We start from the raw sequence: 24,015 nt of genomic DNA on the forward strand, positions 1-24,015 counted from the left end.
TAAAATTTAGAACAATCACATGTGGATCTAATACTTACCTAACTAAACCTGGCACTATTTTCTCTAACTACTTAAATAAAATTATTAACAATATTATTAAAGAAGGTTTTTCTTGGAGTTTCACTAATAATCAACCATTCGCAACAAGTCACATTCTATTGCGACTTTTGATTTCCAGGATCTTTTCAATAGCATTCCCCTTTCTAAACTAAAAGATGTCCTTTTGAATTATTCTTGTGATTTTAAAAATACCTTTATTGCGATTTTGATTATTGGGAAATTCTAATTAATTTTTGTCTTTTTAATAATTATCTCTACAATGGAAAAAATATTTTTCTTCAAATTGATGGAATACCACAAGGATCTAATTATTCATCTCTCTTAGCTAACTTATTTTTGCATTATTATGAAAAAAATTATACTCTTAATATTAAATTTGTTTTTAGATTTATTGATGATTTAATTATCTTTAATTTTCACGGTTATTCTATTTTATTAAATAATATTTACTTGTTATTAAATAATATTTATAATATTTAATATTAATCTTGCTTCGTAATTATGATGATAATATTAATTTCAATTTTTTGGATTATGGTATTATAAAAGAAGAAAATATCTGCTTTGTTGAATTATGCGATAAAAGAAATGATTTTAATATAAATAAGCTAATTACTTGGAATTCTAATGTTTCTAAGAACATCTATTTAAATTCCATTTTTAATGAAATGAATAGAATTAAAAGAGTGTAGAGATATTTACTTATCCAAAAAACAAATAGACAAACTCTTTCAAAATTTGATTAAAAAAACCAATGGATACTCAACTAAAGTAATTAAATTCTATATAAAATCATTGAATTAATTGTATATTATTGTAAATAAATTTACTAAAAAATTTCTTTGTTCATTTATATAATTTTTACCATGTGCAAACCTATTTCGGGCAAATCCGTGGCTAAAATTATGTGCAAAACAGGCAATTCATGTTTCTTTCTCTCTTCTATTTTACTTTTTTTCTTAAATAAATGTTAATTTTCTGAAATCATTAATTGTCCACTTCCTTAAATTATCCAGTATAATATTACCTTGCGCACATCCGTTTTCGGGCCCATCCTTGGTAACTAATAAATCAAACGCACTTCAGTACTGCAGTGAAAACGCACTTTAATACAAAATCCCTCTATTTACGCTTTTACCTCAATTTGCGCTTTTAGTCTCATATTTTGCAATCTGGCAATCTCGTTACGAAAATATTTTATCATTCTTGAAAAATTTCCCGTTCATGTAAATACATTTGAATTCGCTACTCGCTTTATAGATTTCGTATCATGTTTTATTCTGTTTTTTCTTTATATTTTATTTTCTGTTTTTACGTGATATTTTTACTTAATGTGTTCCATTTTATTTGTTGTAAATTTTTTGCAAGAAAAATCTTCTTGAGTGCTCCTCACACTAATGTATTGATATATTTTGCTTGGCTATATTGATACAATATTAGAAAGCACTCCTATTTACGGATATAATCGTTATATATCGTGTTATATATATATATATATATATATATATATATATATATATATATATATATATATATATATATATATATATATATATATATATATATATATATATATATATATATATATATATATATATATATATATATATATATATATATATATATATATATATATACATAGATAGATAGATATAAAAATGAAATGATTTTGATATGATTTTTAAAATTCCCATAATTTTCAATATATTTTTATTACAACCACGAAATTTGAAATTCCACATTTCAGTAATTAATATTTAATGGAGTCGATTCACGACAATTTCACCGGATTTCAAATAGCTTACCAATCAGTTTTTCGAGAGTTACTAACTACAATAGAATTTTACAAGCTTTTCAAAATCCCGGTATTTTTAATACGTAATTATTACAACAGTTGAGTTATTACATTTTGCTGATTACAAACAGTATGGTGAATGGGGATATAAACAATCGAGAAGAATTTACAAATCAGCAGTTGAAAAAGTTTTCATAGTTTTATATCGTTCGCGAACAGAATTTACTTTCACTAATATTTTCCTGCGTTTTCTGGCGTAAAATTGCATTGGCTAAAAGTGATATTTTATCTAATATTTATTTTATTGCTTTCTTTCATAAATAAATGTTTATTTATTAATAATATGGGATATCCTTTCATAAAAACATGGAGCCGAACCAAAAGAAATGAAATAGATGATAATTTAAAAAGTTCGAAAGTTAGATTGAGCATTATAATATTAGCTCCAATTTTAGAAGATAGGATTCAGAAGTCTAGCGTTTTCTAGCACGGCAGTATTGTATTGCATCCTCCAAATGTTAGATAATATAATTTTGCTACCTGGGGTTACTTTTACGATGCAATGTGAAGAAAGAATCCATAATTTAAGATACAATATTTATCAAAATAAAATTGGTTTGTTAATCAAACATAAATAGAACACACTCAGAACATTCTAATGAATTCAAACAAAACCGAACTGAATAAAGTTAACTATTATAAAATTATTTTATAGAATTGACAAATTTATGAAAATCTTATGAGAACATAAAGATCTTTATTCTACAGTCAAAAACATTCTTGCATTTATAACAGCTTATATAAGTAAGTTTGTCCAAAAAAAATTAATCCAACAGAAAAACTGAAATAACTCGACAAATGATCGACCACACTCAATGTTCTTGATTAATCAGTAAAGAGTATCGAAACGAACTTAGTATTAAGTAGACTATTGCCAATCTATCAATTTAATCCAACAAAAAGAACTCACATTTTACCAGTAAGTACACTTTATGCAACAAACTGCCCTCTTGGCAGCCATATTGTCACTATCTTTAAATTGTATAACTATTCGCCTTTAAACTACTAACAACGGTCCAAAAGCATTTGTTACTTGTTTTATACGTGCCTTATAATCATAAGAATTTAGTTACATAATTGAAATATACAGAAATTATTTGTCAAATTTATGCAGCTTAGGAAAGCATGATATCTTCAAAAAAGAGCTGCTGATTGGTGTTTATCAATTACTGGTACTAAGTAAAGAGCAAAGTCAATAAAAACTTGCGATTTAATGCTGATTATTATTATTTACTATTTATGCTCATATGATCCGTCCCCCATTATACGTTGAATATGCATGAGATTTCACATTTCGAATTTTATTTCTTTTTTTAAACTACAAATATAAACTAATGCACGTGAAAATTGCAACACTATGAAAGAATTGCCAGAAATTAATGAAATTTAACTCCACATAGAACTGATTGTGGTACAAATAAACATGTGTAATCCTGGTATAGGCGCTATCGCTTTGTAATTTTAATCAATTGTGTGTCCTACCTCACATTACAAATCAAGTAAGTTAGGTTTAATTTACAAAATGCCTTCAATGGTGTTACAATTTTCACGTAAAATGAATTTAGAATGTAAAAGTTTCAAAATTAATATTGCAATCGATGAGAAATAAATCAGTTTTTTTTTTCTTCTCTTTATTAAGCTTATTTCATTAATCTATATTTTGATTGGTTGTATTATGAATGAACAAAGAAATATTTCCGATTTATCCTTTCCTTTATTGTTTTTTACGACTTACTTTATACTTTTTTATGCGGTCAATATAAGATGAGATGATTCACAGTTAATTTATTCTTTATTCTATTTTGTTTTTACTTACTTCTTCTATAACCTTATTTTATTCATTTATTTAGGATATGAACTAATAGTAGAAAAATTTCAAATAACTCATAAACACAAAAAAATAATAATAAATTAATTAATTAATTAATAAAAAATGAAAATCATATTAGGGTTATAACATTCTATAAAAGTATTTAATGCAAGAAGACAGTATTTTTTTTTTCTTTTTTTTTTTTGCTCACACGCAGCAACGCAAGTACAGACTCACTTCACGCAGAAAAAATATAATTTCCTTAAAAAAAATTAGTTAGTTTTATATTCTATACATGTTTCACTTTCTATATCTACTATTTTAGTAGCTTCTTAAGAATCTTAGTCTTCCGCTTTTTAGTCCAGGTTGTGTGATAAAACGTAAAAGTTAATTATTAGTAATAATTAACTAAGTTTATTTTTATTAATGTATACTTAATTTTTCACCGGTACAAATTTTTTACATTTATATTATGAATATAATAATCAATATATATAACAAGGAATAAAAAAATTAAAGTCAATTTCTGGGTTAGGTCAATAAAGAAAAGTTTTATTTTAGTTACTTTTTATTAAATAATTACAATTTTTTCTCCCATATAAAACTAAAATTAATTAATTAAATTTAATTAAAGTAATAATATTTGAAAAAACTGTACTGACAACTATGAAAGTATACATTTGCTGACGTGGACCACACGTGCTTAAACGTAATGTTCTTTATTGAATTTATCTGACACAGTAAATATAAAATAACTAAATATTTAAATGTGCGCAATAAACTATTTTTTCGTTCAAATAAAGATATGAGTTTGAAATTATCACTGATGTTATTTTTAAAATGAATGAAGAATTGAATCGCTTATAGTAAAATTTGAAACAATGACTAACTAATGCTAAACCAATCAGAAAATTCTATTTCGTTTTTCGCTCATCCCTATTTGATTAATGAATTAATATTTGAAAAAACTGTATTAACATCAAGTGTCATCCGCTACAAGTCTAAAGAAATATATTTTAACTTGAGTGAACGAATTAAAAGTATTTTATTAACGATTGAAAATTTGAACAAGATACAGGAAGAGTGTGAACTAATAGTAGGAATTGAAAGATGAATGTCTGTGTGTGGGTGTGGGTGTCCTTTATAGATTCCTAAACCATCCAACCGAAATAGATGAAACTTGTCCTACATAGTTTAAAGCAAGAGGAAGGTCACTGTCGATATTAGAACATTCTACGACGAACCGTTCGAACGGGATGAGCGAAAAGGAAAGAGAATTTTCTGACTGGTCAAACGTTAGTCATTGTTTTAAATTTAACAATAGACTATTCAGTTATTCACGTATTTTAAAAATAACATCAGCGATAATTTCTCGCCTATAGCTCTATTGGATAAAAAAAAAATGGTTTACTGCATGTATTCAAATATTGAATTATTTTATATTCGCTGTGTCAGATAAATTCAATGAACAACATTATGTGGTAACACCCGAGGTCTACGTCACCAAATTTATGCTTTTAAAGTTGTCTGATACCACGCACTTTTTGAAGTTATACTTCTTATGCGACTTCCAACAAGGTCGCGTTAAACGTTTAACGCTACATTTTTATTGGTCGGGAAATCACGTGGTAGGATCCAGTTTTCCCTCATTCATTTCCATATTGTTTTGGTTCTCACTAGCATAAAAATAATGAAAGTCATAAAAGTATTGTTTTTCTATAAATATTTTTTTAGTTTATTTTGATACACATATAATTTAATAGGGTAGTATTTTTTATTTTCAAATTTAGTGGATAACAATTGTAAAAAATGAGTGAAAACAATCCCACAGACAATGCGACGGATTTAAGGTTATGTCAAGGTACGTCTCTTGTGAATATCAATTGATTGTTTCTCTTCTGAAATTACATAATGGCGCATTCACATACATTATTAATACAAATACATTTTCCAGGGCGAGACGATTAGGCAACCACAAGCACTTCCACTGGCTCAAGAGGTCCACGAGGGAAAAATGCACAATATTACCGTGATTACAGAGCACGGAAGCGAGCGGAGCAGGAAAAAGAGTCGTTGAATAGAACTAGTGATCCTTCTACGACTGCTGATTCTTCTACAATTAACGTCGCAGGTTGCGAAGTTTAACTTCTTCCGCGCGGAGGGACTCCACGCACTATTTCTTTTATTATTTATTTTTCTTTTAAAATACTTTTTTTTAAAAACTATTTATTCAATATCAACGGTAATCTATCTATATTATATAAAACGCTAATACGTACGTATGTATCAATAAAACCGATGATATTTCTTTTCTCGCGTAGGCAACAGTTTTTATTTTTAATTGATAGGCTTCGGCGCGCAAGAGCACGTAGTGAGCATCATATGGTTAGTCGGGTGAATTCTCACCGAATTATCAAAAAATTCTCACAAAATTATCTTCATCGAAGCCGATGCTTTACATCCGGCGTTCAGTCTTATTTCATATTGTTTTACAACACATGGTCTTAGCCCTCTAGTGGGAAAGACTTTAAAACAAAACTTACAACAGTTACTTTTCTCAACAACTGAAATTTAGAATAGTGTGATTAAGAAAAATATGTGAACTGTTTTCAATTTCAAATTAATATTGAAATGCACAGGTTTAGAATTTTCTACAGTGAAAAGTTTTCGGAACTTCAGTGTTCAAAAAAGTATACAAGAGCTAGACGTTAAGAACGTATCCAATGAGCGAGCAAAGCGAGAATCGGATTGCGAAGCAATCCGAAATGAACTGCGAAAGCAGTTCCGGGGGTTGGCGAGCGCCAGCGAGCAGGGGACGAAGTCTCCTAGTATTATATAAAACGCTAATACGTACGTATGTATGTATCAATAAAACCGATGATATTTCTTTTCTCGCGCTGGCAACAGTTTTCATTTTTAATTGATTGGATTCGGCGCGCAAGAGCACGTAGTGAGCAACCAGATAACAATAACCAGAGTGAGCATTATCAGGTTGTTCAATTCAGATTCATGCACTAAAAACATGACAATATTTAATTTAAACTCAATTAGGAATTACTTAATTAATTGAAGTGAGAATGCTTTAAAAGACCGCTGTTGAATTGATATTTTTCTACTGGGAGCTACCAAAACGTCTAAAAAAATTTAAGTGTTGGTATTGAATGCATTGAATTTTTTTATATTTCGCGTTTATTTATGCATTGAATTTTCACGCTTTAAAATGCAGAATATTAGTGAAGCAATATTTGATAATTTATTTTGCTAATATGTTTCTTATTTCGTTAATGTTTTGATTTTTTCACCATGTACAATCTAAATAGCTAATATACTTTTTTAAAAGCCAATAAGAACATTGGTAGAGTTCTTCTACATAAGTACAATACTATGTCTTTGATGATAAAATACTGTGTCTTTGATGATAAAATACTATGTCTTTGATGATAATATATTATGTCTTTGTGCTAGAACATTGTGTTCATTGGCGAGCGAGCGCAGCGAGCCATGGTTCACGGCGTGAACCACATAGGATTGCGTAGCAATTCTCGGGGGTTGGCGAGCGTTAGCGAGCAGGGGGCGGAACTCCTAGTTCAAAAGAAAAACAAATATTTATGTATTTAAAGGCTAAATTAATGGGAATGTTATATTTATTTGTTTTGGTGAAACGTAAAAAATCCCATATTATTATTGACGACAATGATGCTTAATTAATTTAGGTAATACTATATGCATATTGAAATAAAAGAAATAAGCTGTATACTAGAAAGCAAAAGCTCAGGTATTTATTTGCTTAGAAGAGCCATGAGAAATCGTCATACTATCAATGACGACAATGATGCTTAATTAATGTTGGTAATATGTTAATTGATATTAAAAAAAACTTATGTACTAAAAAGCAAAAATAATGGAGAAAAGATACTTATTCATTTTCATCACACTAATAAATATTTTAACAGTAAATTAAAGGTTAGATAGAGAAATGGCTGTGTTCCAAAATCCTGATTAACTTCTAATAAGAATTATATATATATTTTTAAAAATTTCGGCTTTAGTTGGCTGTCACTGGCAAATATATTTTTCACAACACTTAAATGTTGAAGGGTTATATAATAAGTACCAAATATACTACTGTAGGTATAAAATGCTATGATATATTTGGTAATGATTAAAACAGAACCAAAACTAAGCAGTTTAAATACCGATACTTTAGAAAAAAGTGTTTTACTGCCCGTCTAAAGGAATATGTACCGGAGAAAATTATTTGATAGTGGTAAATTTTAACTATTATGCGTTGGTCGCGAGTAATAGCATCATGCCAAGTGATGCTAAATACATTTTATTTTTATTCTAATAGGATAAACTACAAAAAAAAAAGTTTTACTTACTTCAATAACCTAAAGCCAGCAAAAATGGCAGCAAATAATATTAAAAAAGAAAATAATTATTTTAGCTATATTAATTGAAAAACTTAGTGGAAGAACCAGGTAAGTGATATTTTCAGAACGAAAAAAAAGTTGCAATCGAACTATTTTATTACCAATTTTTTAGAAGGCGGGGCTAATAATTATTTGCTTTATTGTTCCTAATTCTAAATAAAACATATATACCTAAAAAATGAAACCTTATTGCCTAATTTGAAATAAAAATCATGCTAGCATACTTAAAATTTATGTGATTAGTTTTGTTAAGATTTAAAAAAATGCAAAAGTAGTGATTCATTAATCCCCCTAAAAATTTCACTTACCTGGTTCTTCCATCAAGCTCTTTTATTGTGTCGGTATATGCTTTTCAGTTGTGAGCATGATTTCATAGTGTTTCGCAATACTGATTCATTGATTCTTAACTCATTTTTTATTCACCCTGTGCGAAGAACCGGTATTCAGCTAGTGCGTAATATTTGCAAGAAAAAATATTATTTTCCTGCTATTACTTTGTATTTTAATTTTTTTAATATATTATTATTATCTGTATCAGTTATTATTATTATTATTATGCAATTTCTTGTGTGATTTTTTTATGACTCATTTTGTCACCCTTGTTTAGCGTAACATCAATAATCCAAGAAAGGTTTTGTAACTCCAAATATTTTGAAATAAAATATTCTATTTCAAATTCCCAACCAAATTATTATATTATTAAATATTATGGTTTAGTAATAGCCGGGACTATGGTTTTTCATATGACCACCGTTGAACAGCCGGCCCAATTTTGGGTTTACGATTACTAATGTTCAACTCCGTAGTCTTGCAATTTTGAACACAATCGCAATTTTTGTTATAGAATTTGCAATTTTTGCAATTTCATAAGACAAGGGAACTCCTGGATCGAGTAGTGGGCGAAATTTTCTTTCGTGGGGACTTTTCGAAGGAACTAATCCACATTTGCGTTATAAGAAGAGGAAAACCATGAAAATCTCCTACGGTTAGACTGACGGCAAGGGGACTCTAACCCATGATCCGAGGATATTTTACGTCAGCACTGTGTTCGATGCGAGCCGGATGCGGAATTCGTATCGACCAGTCAATCCAGAATACAAGGGAACTCCTGGATCAAGTATTCGGCAAAATTTGCCTTCGTGGTAGACTTTTCGATTGAACTAATCCGCATTTGCGTGCGTTACATGAAACTTCCCGAAAACTACGAAAACTTCCCACGGCTTACCTGGCGGCAAGGGGGCTCTAACCCAGGATCCATCTACCACTGAGGATATTTTTTACGTCATCACTGTGGTCGGTGCTAGCCGGGAGCAGAATTTGTATCGACCAGCCATCCCCAGGGATTCGAACCCTGTTTACATCATTAGAAAGCGAACGCTCTATCCCTTGACCCACCATTGCTCCATGAACTATGTTTGAAGTAAAATTATTTCTGTTTTATTCGATTTCTTATGGCGACGAAGTTACAGTAATGTTTGCCGAAATAAGTGCGACACGATAGCTCAGCGGTGAAAGCATTGCGCTGTCATCGAAGTTTAGGGGTTTAACCGCCCGTGACGGCTTAAAATCCGATTCAGATCTATGAGCACTATCTTAACTGCGAAGTATGGATCACCCTTGCGTAGTGGTGAACACATTGCCTCCATCACGATGTTGATAACGAAATTGTAAAACCTTAACCTCCTGGCTCCCCTTGGCCTTTAACGGGCTGTGACGGATTTAATTTTCTTATATAACTATCTAAGAAACTTTAATATTGCTATTAATATTGTTACCGATTTTACAGGTGAAGTTGATTGAGTTTATTATGTTCACTCAGTTAATTTGAATTTACAGTTTCAAGTAAACTAAGAGACCAGGTGCAATCAGCTAGTCATATTTTTAAATAATATTTTTTTCTGATGTAAAGTGTTTGGTTTCTGATGTAAAGTTTCACTATGTTTTCTGATGTAAAGTTATAACAAAACCCAAAATTAATATTTCTTTAGTTATTAAATAAACTATCTTTTTAATTTGTCAATAAACGATTCCATTCACAAACATTACATTGCGTTATGTTGCATTAAAAATTATTTCGTGAACTTTGACAATACGTTGCTGCATTTGTTAATTCGCGATCGCAACGTTCGAATACGCCATCTGGGGAGAAGACTGGTTCCATGTCTTTTGGCCTTCCCTCTCATCAGTTGTATGGGAATGCTTTACAATATTTCCCCATTTCATAATATTTGTTCGTATTTAATTGTGAAAAAGATTTTCGAAAATTTCCAAAACGCTTTCTTTTAGAACTATTTTTAATGTAGTTTTCAATTCTGTAAAGTTTCTTTACTTAAAAGTCTTTAATCTATTTGAAAAATCAAGACAGGAACTAACTTATCTCCCTTTCCTATGATAAAATATATTCCAGCTATCGATCGCCAATATTATGAAACTCAGTTTTTAATTTCTTTCCTTTTTCATTTCTTCTTTTTTAAATTTATTGGTTATCAAAAACAACAATAGCAGTATAAAACAATATTAACAGTAATACATATGCTGTACTGTATTATTATTTACGTCGCACTAGAGCTGCACAATGACTATTGACGAAGGTCTGGGAAACATCCCTGAGGATGATCCGATAGACAACACGAATACGTATCCCGCTTTACAAGTAGGGCACATTCACACGTCATACTTCCATCTGCAGATAGTAATTTTGACCAGAACCAGAGCACGAACAACCTCCGAATCAGTACCCCCTGGGGTATTGATTTGTTATGGGAACTTGGAGAACTTTGTAACCCCGACAGATTTGGCATGCACCAGTCACCATTTTGTAAGCGGAGAGTCTTCGGCCGGTGAAGGTCGAACACATGACGTCACGGACATGTGCCCAACGCACCGGCCAGGCTATCCCAGCCTCTAACAATGATAACAATTTAGAACTGAAAATGATCATAAAATATTGTAGAAGTAGTAGTACCTTATTTACGTCGCACTGGAGCTGCATAATGGGTCATCGGTGATGATCTGGAAAATATCAATAGGGATAATGCGGAGAGAGACGTGCCATCAAAATTTTGATCCTCTGCAGAGTGGATGAATCTCCTGCTTTGATAGCCTAACTACCTGTGCGCGAAATCATGCCCTTTACGGTAGAACAGCTTAACAAAAACTAATACCGTGCACCCTCAGTCTCTCTGCAGACTGATCAAAAAGGTCACCCTCCCGCACACTGACCGCTATCAGTGATGCTTGATCAATTAGAAATCGTATCTTAACGATCAGTCACCTGCGGGACCATAAATTGTTAAATAAAACAAATAATGTAATGAAAACAAAAAGATAACTAAAGTTGAAATGCGATATCAGACCAACCAATTATTTTCAGCCATGTAAAACGCGCGTGGGAATGCACGCGTTTTTGATGCATTTGCGTATGCTGTTGCGCATTGATCATTAGAAAATATTCTCATTCGAGGTTTTTTTGGACTTAACAAGTAATTAGCTAAAAATAAGTTATTAATTTACTTCTTCTTTTTCTTTAGAGGAATAAATTTTGAATTCGATATAATAAATTTAAAATATCGATAATGTGCAAATGTACGATGACAAGTTCATGCTAAATGTTTCTGTATGTAAACTGGGGGGCGAGAAAGGTTTAAGGATACAAAAACCAAAATCAAATGTAAACAGTTTAGTATGATCGTCTGATATCTTGCTATCCAGCTTTGTAAAGCTTTTTAAAAAATTTGAAATTCTTTTCTTTGACTGTCATATCTTTGCTGTAAGTAAACTTGTTTATTTTCTTCCAAAATAGTCTTTGTTGTGGAAATGCTAGCATTAATTTTTTTTTTTAATTTTTTGCAAATAATCATGTTTTAAATGCTATTTAAAAGTGCTAAATGTACTGAAATTGTCTAGTAATTGTGCATTCATATTTGTAATTTTCATAGAACGACATTTTTTTTTCTACCTGCTACTCTTTGATGTGCTTTATCATTACTTCTTATCCCCGTAATTTTTTTTTTATTACCTGTGATTCGCTGGTTCCTTTGTCTTTGAAATGCTACGATCTCATGGCTTTTATGGTTGTGATTTATTCTTTAAAAATTGCCATAGTTTCAAGTTTATTATTTAAGCGAATGAAAAGCTATTGCTAGTAAGTTTAATATATATATCTTAACGATTATTTGCAACATTTTAAAACATTGTTTCATTGTTCTATTGTATAAAACTTGATCGGATGTGTCAGATATTTTCCATAATATTTTGTTTTAGAATTAGAAATAATTTTTTACTAATTTGTTTATTGCATTTCAAATTAAGAATTCGAAGGAAAAAAAAACGAAATATTAGCTTGTATAACTGTTGAAGAATTTCGACCTTTTTTATAATAAAAATATAACCTTTGGTTAATCGACCTTAATTCCTTTTATTACATAAATTCAATAATATTATCTAATTTATATGAATTTTGTACAATACCTGCAATAATTTGAAATAATTATCTATTTTTTTGCAATTTTCATTCATTATAATTTATAAGAACAATTTCACTTTGTTTAACTTCATAAAATCAATAATTTTTTAAATTATTTTTTAAATTCAATCTTAAAATCTATTAAAACAATGCAATTATTATATTAACTTATAACCATTATATAAAATAATATATATGACTTTAACATGGGATTATTTTGATTTTTCTATAATAAATTCACTCTATGACTTAGCTTAGAAAAACATTAAGAAAGTTGTAAAGACATAAATTTTAAGATTCATAATGAAATTTAAATTCTGTGAGAATTTTTTTCTTTTGTAATACTCTGAAATTATTTATTTTTTTATTTATTATTTTTCATTTTATGTCAATTCATTTACTGTAAAACTGTGACAATAATAAGCATTGTTGAAACTTAAGACTTTTTTTAAGACATTGTTGAAATTTAAGACTTTTTTTAAGACTAAGACTTTAGAAATTTAAGAAGAAAAACTTATTTAGATTAACTATAAGCTATTTTACCTTAAGTGTTATAGTTGTCTATATTGTTGTAAAACTTATAACTCTTATCAAATTTTCTGAATGTGAATTAATTAAAGTTTTAATATTAGGTTGTCAGATATGAAATGCTAGATTTTTTATCGTAAATTTAAACAAGCCTAACTTTTTTAAACTATTATATTAATCAAAGTAAAAACCATCATAATCAACACCTTTTGCCAACGTGTTGTATGTATTTGAATGCCACTTTCATGAAAATTTAGCTCTCTGATATCAATGAAATTATTAAGCTTTTTATCACGGAGAAAGTTTAAAAAAAAGTGATTATCAGTTCGTGATGCATCCGATTGATGAGGTGAGCGTCATATTTTATTTAGTGAACTTGCTTATGACGAGTAAAAAAGCTTGTGGTCATCCGTTATCACAAAGCAAATAGGCTCTTTTTGGGTGACCAATGCCGGCTGCATTTGAGGTAATTTTTAATATGTAACTTTAATTTCTTCACTGTACTTCTCTGCTGTTGTTTCATCAACATTTAAAACTTTATATTGGACCATAGACCACCAAAAGATAATCAATACCTTTTTAGGGTATAATGGGGCTTTTGGACTTTCACCTGCATCTAACCTTTGCTCTGAATGATGCCTATTGCCAAAAAGGATCCATTTTTCACCACAAGTGATAATTCTGTTCAAAAAATTTTATTTTTTATCTTTCTTAAAAGCAAAAGATTGCAGATTATAAAACTATGTCTTTTTTGCTTTTCGTTCAGTTTGTGCGGCACCCATTTCTCAACTTTTTTACTTTGTTAATGATAGAGATGTGGCGTGATAATGATGCTATATTAACTTCTAATTCGAAGCCTTCAAGATCCATTTTCCTACTAAAGATGAATGGCTTAATTCTCCTCGGTGGCTTAAAGGCAAATGTCTAATATAGTACGCTGATGGTTCAAGGTCTGGTCTTAAATCAGGGGCAGGAATTTATTGCTTCAATGATGGTACTAAACTTCACTTTCCCTTAGGTAATTATGCTACTGTTTTTCAGGCTGAGATCTATGCCATTATCTTGTGCTGCAAGATATGCTTAGACAGGACACACCAAAATATGCCTATCCACATCTGTTCCGACAGTCAGGCTGCTCTCCTATCTCTGTCAAGGTGTAATTTCACCTCTCAGGGATCTGTCCAGGCCGAATTTAGTAACGTTTAGCGGTACCTTCGCAAATTCAATTTTAGGAAAAACGGTAGTTTCACAAATTCAATTTTAGGAAAAACGGTAGTTTCACAAAATAAATTTTCTTAAAATTTTATTTTTTTAATCCCTTAAGAAACGATAAATCCATATTTTAGTGCTGATTTTATAATATAAAATCTTTAATTGTTCACAAATTATGACAACATTTTCACAAAATAGGTACCTCTCAGAAAAACCTAGACAAGACCCCTGCCTCTTTACTAGTGTGGGAGTGCTTCTCGGTCCTTTGTGACCTCTCTACTCATAACATGGTATACCTACATTTGGTACTTATTGGCCTGGACATATTGGCCTTTTTGGAAATGAGCTAGCTGAAGAAGCAAAGGGGCTGGCTCTAGTGCGATTTTCTGGGACCCTGAATCAGCCTTAGGAATTCCTCCCACATCATTCAGAGTATCTATATTCAAGCTCTATGGCAAAATTGCCCATGAGCAATGGCGCAACTCGGATGGTCAGAGACAACCTAAAGAGCTGTATCGTGGCTGTATTAGTGTACGTTAAAATGAGCTCCTTAAGTTAAACAGGAACAGTTTGAGGAAGATCATTGGTCTTCTCACTGGACACTGCACCCTCAGAAGACACCTATACATAATGGATATTGAATCTAATCCTCTTTGTAGAGGTTGTCATCTTGAAGAGGAGACTTCACGACATATAGAGGTCTATTCTGCTAAGAGATTTGAGCATTTAGGGCAACATTGGATTAAGGGAACTGTCAGGTGTTTGCTGAACTTCATTTCAGCCATAAGGCTTTCTTGTTAATCATGATTCAGGGTTTGGGTACAATAGACCTCTGGTCGATGTGCCCTGCTCTTTGGAGCTGCCCAACCTCTAAGTCTTAACTCCTAAATCTTGCTCCTTTTTTTTGAACAGTAATGCCAGAATTCGATTCCATGAGTGCTCTTAATGTAGTGTCATTAAGCTTTGACTCTGGTCTTTTGATTCATTTTCAAGACTTTCATCACCATCTTTTTAAACTAACATTGAACTGTCCATTCTTTTATAGTGACTTTGCCAAATGCAGCATCAGTGTTCTGAGCAGCTAGTGAACTGCTATGACCACTTTTGCATTCATAGAAAAAATAATGCGAGAATTCATGTTTAGAAATCAGTGTCTGTAAAGATACTAAAAATAATTAGTAATTATGTTAGCATGATATGAAAGAGCATGTAATAAGCTTTAGAATAATATATAATTTTATTACAGTTCTTAAGCATTTTTTTTTAAAAAAAAGGTTAACAAAGTTGCTTTAAAAAATCAGACGTTTCATATGTAACAACCTGATATGTCACTTTTTTAATGTCTGTTTTTTAGTGATAATTTGCTGCCTTTGTTAAATTAACGTATTCTCTAATCATTCAATGTTATTTCAAAATAATAGTTTGACCTTGCAGTTAATATTTTACTTTGTATTTATGTGTGGCATTATCCATTTTGATTCTCATCCCAAAAGTTTGATTTAATTTGTTCTTGATTTTTTTTAATTTTAAAATTAAATTTTACCAAGTTAACCTGTTCACTTAATTGTTATTATTATTTAATATCTGATTTAAATGGTCTACGGGAGGCGCGGCGAACGGATTAGTAAAAGCACTGTATTTTTATATTTGCACATGCCCTAACTATAAAGTTAGATCAGCTGTTTTTTAGAGGGGAATTTTCGCATTACGTTTGACGATCATTAATTGGCACCTTTAAGAAGCTTACTGTACTCAGCGGTAGATGGCCTATTTCAGCTCTATAGTTACAGATTATAGTCTGTATTTTGATTCAATACTAACACTTAGACTATATACAAAAAGTTTGTTTTATGTTAGAAAACATTTTTAAATGATTGATAATATCTCATTTTTACTGATATGACAGAAACTAGTTTCTATGATTAAAATACTAAAGGACAGAAAAAAATAAAGATAATTTTCAAATCATTGAAAATTTAACTAGGAAGTAAATCACGTTACTGTTCATAATTTATAAAATAGAAAATATCCAGAATTTGCAGCATAAATTATCACATAAGAACTTTACCAGATGTATTTTGTTTTAAAGCTAAAGCTCTCAATTAAAATGAAGGATGTCATTAAGAAATGTGGTGACTTAATGTTATAATGAAATTTTCTTTATTTGATTGATGTCTGATGATATTTGATAAATGTTTAATAAAACAGTAGTAGTAAACTTTTTTTCATTTTTTATTTAACTGAATATTTTAGTTGATCACATAATATTTCATTAACCAAAAAGATCAGATACAGTTTTTTAATATTTATTTTATTTTTTAATCTCAACATATTAATTACAACAGACAGTTAAACTGTATCTTCACATCAGAATGATCTGGGTCTTTTTTTTATTTATTAGGTTTTATAAACATTGCTAATAACAGATTTGTTATTAAATTTATCTTTATCTGTATTATTATTTTTTTTCTGTTACCTTATTAAAAGTACTAGGAGTATTTTTTATTTGTTAATTAGTTTTGGTAGTCACAAATCTGTCTTTTACCAAGATGCAAAACGAACATATATATATTTTTCTTTTTCATAATTCTTTGATTATTTTTCACATTTATCTGCCCCTTAAAGTGTATTTTAGGGATGGCCACCCACCTTGAAAACTTGAAATTATCAGGAAATTTTTTTTATACTGGAAAAGTCTAGGAAATTATGATTAGAACCTAAAAAAAAGCTGGAATTTTTTTTCTTAATTTAAATTGATTTACTATTGTAGATTGAAACTTATCTTCTAACAGTTAAAATATCATCAACTTAGCAATACTTTGCTTGCATTAAAATTCTCTCCATTATTACCCTGTTAAGCTAGAATGCCACATGACACTGTCCAATAGTTGCTAAAATGCTTTGGGGGTATTTTTCTTTTCTTTTAACAAAAATTAATTGGTTATAATTTAGTAATAGATTTTATCTTGCACTCTTTTTCTGCTAGCTTTTGTACTCCCCTATCTAACGAATTATTTTTTCACTCATTTTCTTACATACGCCAACAGCAAAATCATTACAATTATTCAGGGTTGGCAGGTTTTTGACATGTGACAGTTTTTGACAGTTTAAACCATGGTTTAAACCGTCACGTCAAAAACCTCACTGTCAAAAATGTCAAAAACCTATATTCATATGTGAAATTTAATTAATACATAAAATTTATATATTTTTTTATAAAGGATAGTGTTTCTAAATATGTTCTAGAAAAAATAAATTTAAAATTTTGAAGAAACACTTATATTTTGAATAGTAACCAAAATCTTGTACTTAAAACTCACATCTTTTGTAATATTATGTATTCATTTTCATGTGTTATTGAAAATCTGCAGTGATATTATTAAGAAATTTATTTATAACCAAATTTAGCGTATAGTATAGATTATACTAAAAATTAGACATTTTTAAAGATAAACATTAGCAGTTTTGTACATTAGACATCTTCTTTTAAAGAAAAATCGTTTTAATATTCTTTTAAATCTTCTTAATAATCTTTTTAACATAAGACAATACAAATTTAAGTGCTTTCTGTTAAATACACAGAGTAGTTAGTGTCGATTTACAGTATATTCAGCCTATTCATTTACTATGCTGAAAATTTAGTTTATCCAAATACTTGTGAATTTCATACGATATAGTTTTGTTGAATATCTAAATATTCAGCTGTTGAATAATTACTTCTTGCTTTCAAGATATGCATTATTTGTATTCTTAATACAAGTGGAGAAAAAAAAATTAAGAGATAAAAATTGTTTTAAAATGATAAGAGTAATAATTATAAATAAATATAATAAACAATATGAATTATATTTATCATTATTCATAAATATAACTACTTTTAAATTCAAATTAACATACTGGATAATAAAGATATTCGGTATAACATTAAAAAAACATTTTTTATACACTTGTATCAAGTTTGTATTTATACAACATAACTTGTAAGTTCCTTATAAATATTAGTTATATGTTCCTTATATGTCAAAAATGCATAGTAATAAACTTTTAATTTTCTTAAGTATCAAAAAAAAAATTTTTTTTTAAAAATATAAATATTTAAACAATTTTTGTGCAAAATTTTTCTGCACATGCACAGAATATAAATTTCTGAGATTTTAAATGTGTTATTTTACCTTAATTTTAATTAAAAAATATTTTAAAACCTGCTGATTACCTATAGTATAATTAAATTTCAATCTAATGCATGGCAACTGTTGGTAGTTTTGAAGTTTATATATTTTCTTGGCAAATTTCAGTTTTTGACATTTTTGACGGGTTTTTGACGGTTTAAACCAGTATTATACCCTTGTCATGTCAAAAACCACTTTTTGACGTCAAAAACCCAACCCTGCAATTATTGCATTGATGCTAATTTTCTCGATTTCATTTTAACCTTTTATAACATATTTTATTTCTAAAAAAGGTTATTTTATGAATCAACTAGATGTTAACATTTAACTTTACTGTTTTGTTAGTAAATATTTGATTTTTGATTCAAAGTTCAAACTGTGTAGTAATGACAATGTCAAAAGTTCATAAATGTTGCTTACATTCCAGAGATGATATTTCAGAAACTGTTTCTCCGTTTACCCGAAAAAGCTTGCAAAAACTGAGGAATGTATGGAAAACATGTTAAATGATGTATGAACATAGAATATTAAAAAAATTTATTCATATGTGTTTATTAGGAAGAAAGGAAACAATTTTTTTTTTTTTTTTTTTTTTTTTCGTTCTGCACTGTACAGGTTTCAAGTTGGGCAACCAGGTGACCAAATTTTTAAACTTAATTTTTGTTAAGTGAACAAGGTATCATTTTAAAGGTTAAAAACTGAAGATTTAGAAAATGACTTTTAACTTATAAATATCTTTTCTATAAGTTATAGGCTGTTAAATGAAGGGTTACATCATTTGAAATTTTTAACCATGATAAGTAAATCTCTAACAAGTACAGTTTTTTTTTTAAAATTTACACTAATAATAGTGAATGGAAAAATTAATAATTAAATTGTAGCAAAACAGGATATCTTGCGCAAATGTGTTAAAACATTTCACATTTTGATTTACAAAAAAAAAATTCTCAAGATACACTTTTGATATTTTACATCCGACACCAAAATGCATAATTAATTGCACTGTGCCACTAGAATTTAACATAAACTATTTTTCTGTTTAAAGCAAGATTCTATGTCTCATTTGTATACTCGATTTTGATTTTGAAAATACTAAATATTTTTATTGTAAATTAATAATAATAATTATTTTTACATCAGGCACCCTTTTCATTACATTTGTTTTTATTTGTTTCCATTTCTTATTTCACTTATTCTTTATAAAATGAAGTGAGATATGAATGGAAACCATCTAAATATTATTTTAGGTTAATTTACAATAATGTATTTTATCTCAGTAGCCTAATAAAATTTGTTTAACTATGCTGTACTTAAAGTTATTTATATTAAAGCTTAAAATTGATCAATGAAGTTTTTATCTATTTTTTTAATTTCTTTTTGAAAGCAACTCAGTTTTAATTTTTTGAGAAACAATTTAATTTTATTTAGAACATTTTAAATCAACCATTTTGCTTAGGGCTTGAAAAGTGTATGTATTTAGAGAAAAATAAATTTCAGAACATTCTGTAGTTATTTATTTATTTTTAGAAAAGCAACTTGGGCCCATAGTCAGAAACCGTTCTTGAGTTTAAGCTCATGCTTATACTTAGGTTAGCACAAATGTTTGTTAAAAGATTACCATATGCATTTAGATATAAAGTACCAAACCTTGCTAATACAAACAAAGGCGTAGTTAGAGCTCATGTCATTGGAGACAAACTCAGTTTTTTTCGACCCCCTGAGAGATGTTTTGGCTTATCCTCCATCTGTCAGACAAGATCCATTTGACCGATAACCCTCAGAAAATCAAGAACTTGAAGGGGAGAAAAGACCCAAGCAGTTCAGAGTGTGTCTTGCTGAGCTTGATATTTAGAGCAGACTGCAAGGATCCTGCTGCCCTCAGAGAATGAGAGACTGTTTGTTTGTCCAATTGCTACTATTGAAAATGCCATTCGTGAGACTCTGTCATAGCTGAGAACAAGCAAAGAGCCTGGCTCTTTGCTCGCATTCCAGTGGTGTCAGGGAGGGGTCTTCCACTCCTTTGAAATTTCAGATTTAACCTTAGGTTGATGTTCTGGGTAGTTAAGGGCCGAAGAGGAAGGTGTAGAGTGACTACAACCCTGAGATGGAATCCACTAAAAATTAACATCATGGACCTCTGAAATAAGTTTACAAAGAATAGAAATGCTAGTTGTATCTCCAACTGTAATCCAGCTGTTAAGGTGTTGAATCGTGACTGTTCCAGTTTATGTCAGAAAGAGCTTCTTAAGCTAAACAGAAACAGTTTGTGGAAGATCATTGGTCTTCTCACTGGACACTGCATCCTCAGGAGACACCTATATGTAATGGGTATCGAATCTAATCCTCTTTGTAGAGGTTATCATCTTGAAGAGGAGGCTTCACGATATATATACTTTGCGATTGTGAGATCTATTCTGTTCAAAGATGTGAGCATTTAGGGCTACACTGCCTTAAAGCCTGGGAACTGCAAGATGTTCCTGTAAGGTGTTTGCTGAATTTCATTTCAGCCATAAGGCTTCTTGTTAATCATGATTTAAAGTTTGGGTACAATAGACCTCTGGTTGATGTGCCCTACTCTTAGCTGCCCAACCTCTAAATCTATCTATCTAAGGTGTTGAAGGGAGCTACGACTATCTGAAGGAGTCCAGAGGTCTCTGAAGTCGTGCTCATTGAGAATGGTTTCAAGACCTTGTTCGATTGCAATAAGTTCGCTTTTAAACACTGACGAGAAATCAGGGTTGCGGAGGCAGATAGTGAAAGATATATAATGCTATATATAAATAATTTTATATGCATATGTGACAGACTTAAGGGAACTACAACTTTTAATTAACATAACTCGTCATTATATAAACATTAATTCGATTTGGTAAAAAACTGAGCAGTATATGCTACTAAAGTATGTAGTTTCTATTACACTTAGATGTTTAGTGTTTTTAATTGAAGAATAAATGTTTATTGTTTCCCCAATTTGCAAAAAGTAATTTGAAAAATAATAAACCTACATGCATAGCAAACTACAACAATAACCACACATTCTATTCAATTTCTAGGTAAATGGAATAAAAATTGTTATTAATTAATTATAGAGCCTGTAATTGGTAAATGAAACTGGAGAATGGGTATGAAAAAGAGATAAAAATTTATTCTGGAATTCATATGAAATTTTTTTTCATAAATTTGGCACATTCTAATGCAACAACTAGAAACATATGCTCTATTCTTGTTCACCACTAGCCATGTCATTAAATACAAATCAAATGTATATCGATTAATATCCTCTACTTTGAAACATCAGATACAATCGATAGTAAAAACTGTACAATAAATTTTTTTTTAAACTTTATATAGGCAATAAATAAAGTTATCAAATTATCACTTTCCCTTGTGAAAAGATCTTTTTTTCTGAGAAAAAATTGTTATAGACTAATAATACAGTGAAAAAAAATCATTCTTTTAATGTACAGTAATATTTTTTTCAATACTAATTTTGTTTTTATTGTATATGAAAATAACGAATCGTTTGGGCTTTTTTTCCAATTTTTTTTTTAAACAGAAACAATTTAGCGAAAGTCTTTTTATTTAAGGATTTTTGAAATTATTAAATTTAAAGAAATATTGCTTAAATATGAGTTCTATTTACATTGTTGTTAATATACTTTGCACAGTTAAAATTAAAATGAGTGATTTTTCAACTAACTTTTACAAGATTGAAAATCTTATAAAAGACATTGATTTATCCATTCCAACAGGAAATAGAAGACAATGTAAATCTAAAGAAGCTATTTAATTAAAAAAAATAATGTTTATGATATTAAAATTAAGGTAATTTTCCGTCATTATAATGGTTATGATTAACCCTTTGCTTATCGCTCTTAGTATGATGAAGCCAGCCATTCTGGGCTACCTGTTATACCAGCTGTGAGCAAAAGGTTGCCAACAGGCCTGTGTAGGGGGCAGGGAACTGTCCTTGCTTCAGAAAGGTCCTGGGTTCGAATCCCGGGCAAGGCATGGATGTTTCTTTCTTTCTCTGTGTGTTCTATGTCCTTTCTCTTTTGTGTGTGAATGTGACCCGCTCTGTAAACAGGTTGTGGTTATGTGAATGGCATGGCAGAAATTGAATTCCTGGCCATAGATGGCGCCACTGAAAAACAGGAGCAATCGCACCCCAATTGCCTAAACAGGCATAGGACAACAAAAAAAAGCAAAAGATTAACTTAAAATTGTATCCAACTTTAAAAATTTGCATCTGACACTGAAGTAAAAAATTTCAAATTAATTATGTATCGTATTTTACAAGTTAAGAGTTACATATAATTTTTTATTCAAATTTCAGTCAAATTTACATTTAAATTACAAACGAAAGTTATAGGCAATTTGTAAATAAGTAACCATTTTTTGCTTTCGTGCGATTTACATCCAACACCAACAATTTAATCTATTTAGTTTGAATTCATTTTAATCTGATTTTATAAAACAAATTGTTTTTTGATAGGTTATTATGTACTAAATATTTGATATAAAAATTTGAGGATTATAATCTTATGTTTTATGAGACAGTTTTTCTGAGAAATTCACCAAGGAATTGGGCAGTTGTAACAACAAAAGCAATAAACTAATCTAAACTAGGACACCATGTGATTAGATTAGAATTCTTTAAATGTTCTAATTTCAAATAAGATAAAATAAAAAATAATAAAATTTAAAGAACTTTATATGGTTTTTTTTTTTCTATAGAATATTCAACAAGAAATTTGACAATTTTGTCTCTGTGAATACTGAAAATCTCTTAAAATAATAATGCTATTCAAAACAAACGTCATTTAAACATTTGACTTTAAATATTGGTTTAAAGAAAATTGAATTGTATCGATAAATTTTGTAACGAGCACTGTTTGGATAAAATACAGTATAAAATGGCTCTATATTTAAAGGTAAATAAAAATAAAAATTTATTAATGTATAATTGCCTTGAAATATTTTCTTTTGTTTAATGAAAATATATTAAACCTTACTTATCCAAGGTTTTTTGGGTTACTCTGTATTTTCTACATTTTGTGGGGAAAAAAACCACTTAACACATTAAAGCTTTTTTTATTCATTAAAAACAATATATTCTACAAGCTGAACATATTTTCTCCACATCTATCTTAAATTTTTAAAAATTAATGTTGTGCCAAAACATTAAAAATTTAAAAATCAAAGAACTAAATCTTGTTAAGTTGCTAAAATAAATTTAGTCTAATTCTTTTTTTCAAAATGATGTATTAAAAAAATAAAATTTTAAATAAAATACTTTATAATATTGACACCTTTCTTGTACCCACCTACACTTTATGATAAGAAAAAGTAAAAAAAAAAAATCATGCTGACCTGAAAATTTTAAGATTTTTACTGGAAAAATCAAGGAAATTTGAAGTCTGATTTGAGTGACCACCCTGATCTTCCAATTAGAGTGGAAATTCTTTTTTTTTACTTAAAGA

The 24,015-nt window shown here is 29.4% G+C and overlaps 1 protein-coding gene across 2 annotated transcripts in view; it reads left to right on the forward strand.

Annotated features, from left to right (window-relative positions):
• The first annotated feature begins 11,715 nt into the window (after nucleotides 1–11,715).
• Nucleotides 11,716–24,015, forward strand: part of Dora (zinc finger SWIM domain-containing dorado) — a 61,678-nt gene continuing 49,378 nt past the window's right edge. The window contains exon 1 of one of the 2 annotated variants that reach the window (XM_043047858.3): nucleotides 11,716–11,927. The gene's annotated coding sequence lies outside the window, so the exon portion shown is untranslated. Of the gene's footprint in view, nucleotides 11,928–11,979; nucleotides 12,303–24,015 lie in introns of those variants that run through there. The other variant, XM_043047860.3, reaches the window with a different exon arrangement.

The sequence above is a fragment of the Parasteatoda tepidariorum genome, chromosome 10 (assembly GCF_982258835.1).
Source record: "Parasteatoda tepidariorum strain Cologne lab strain chromosome 10, Ptep-v5.0, whole genome shotgun sequence".
In the NCBI taxonomy this organism is placed as follows: domain Eukaryota; kingdom Metazoa; phylum Arthropoda; class Arachnida; order Araneae; family Theridiidae; genus Parasteatoda; species Parasteatoda tepidariorum.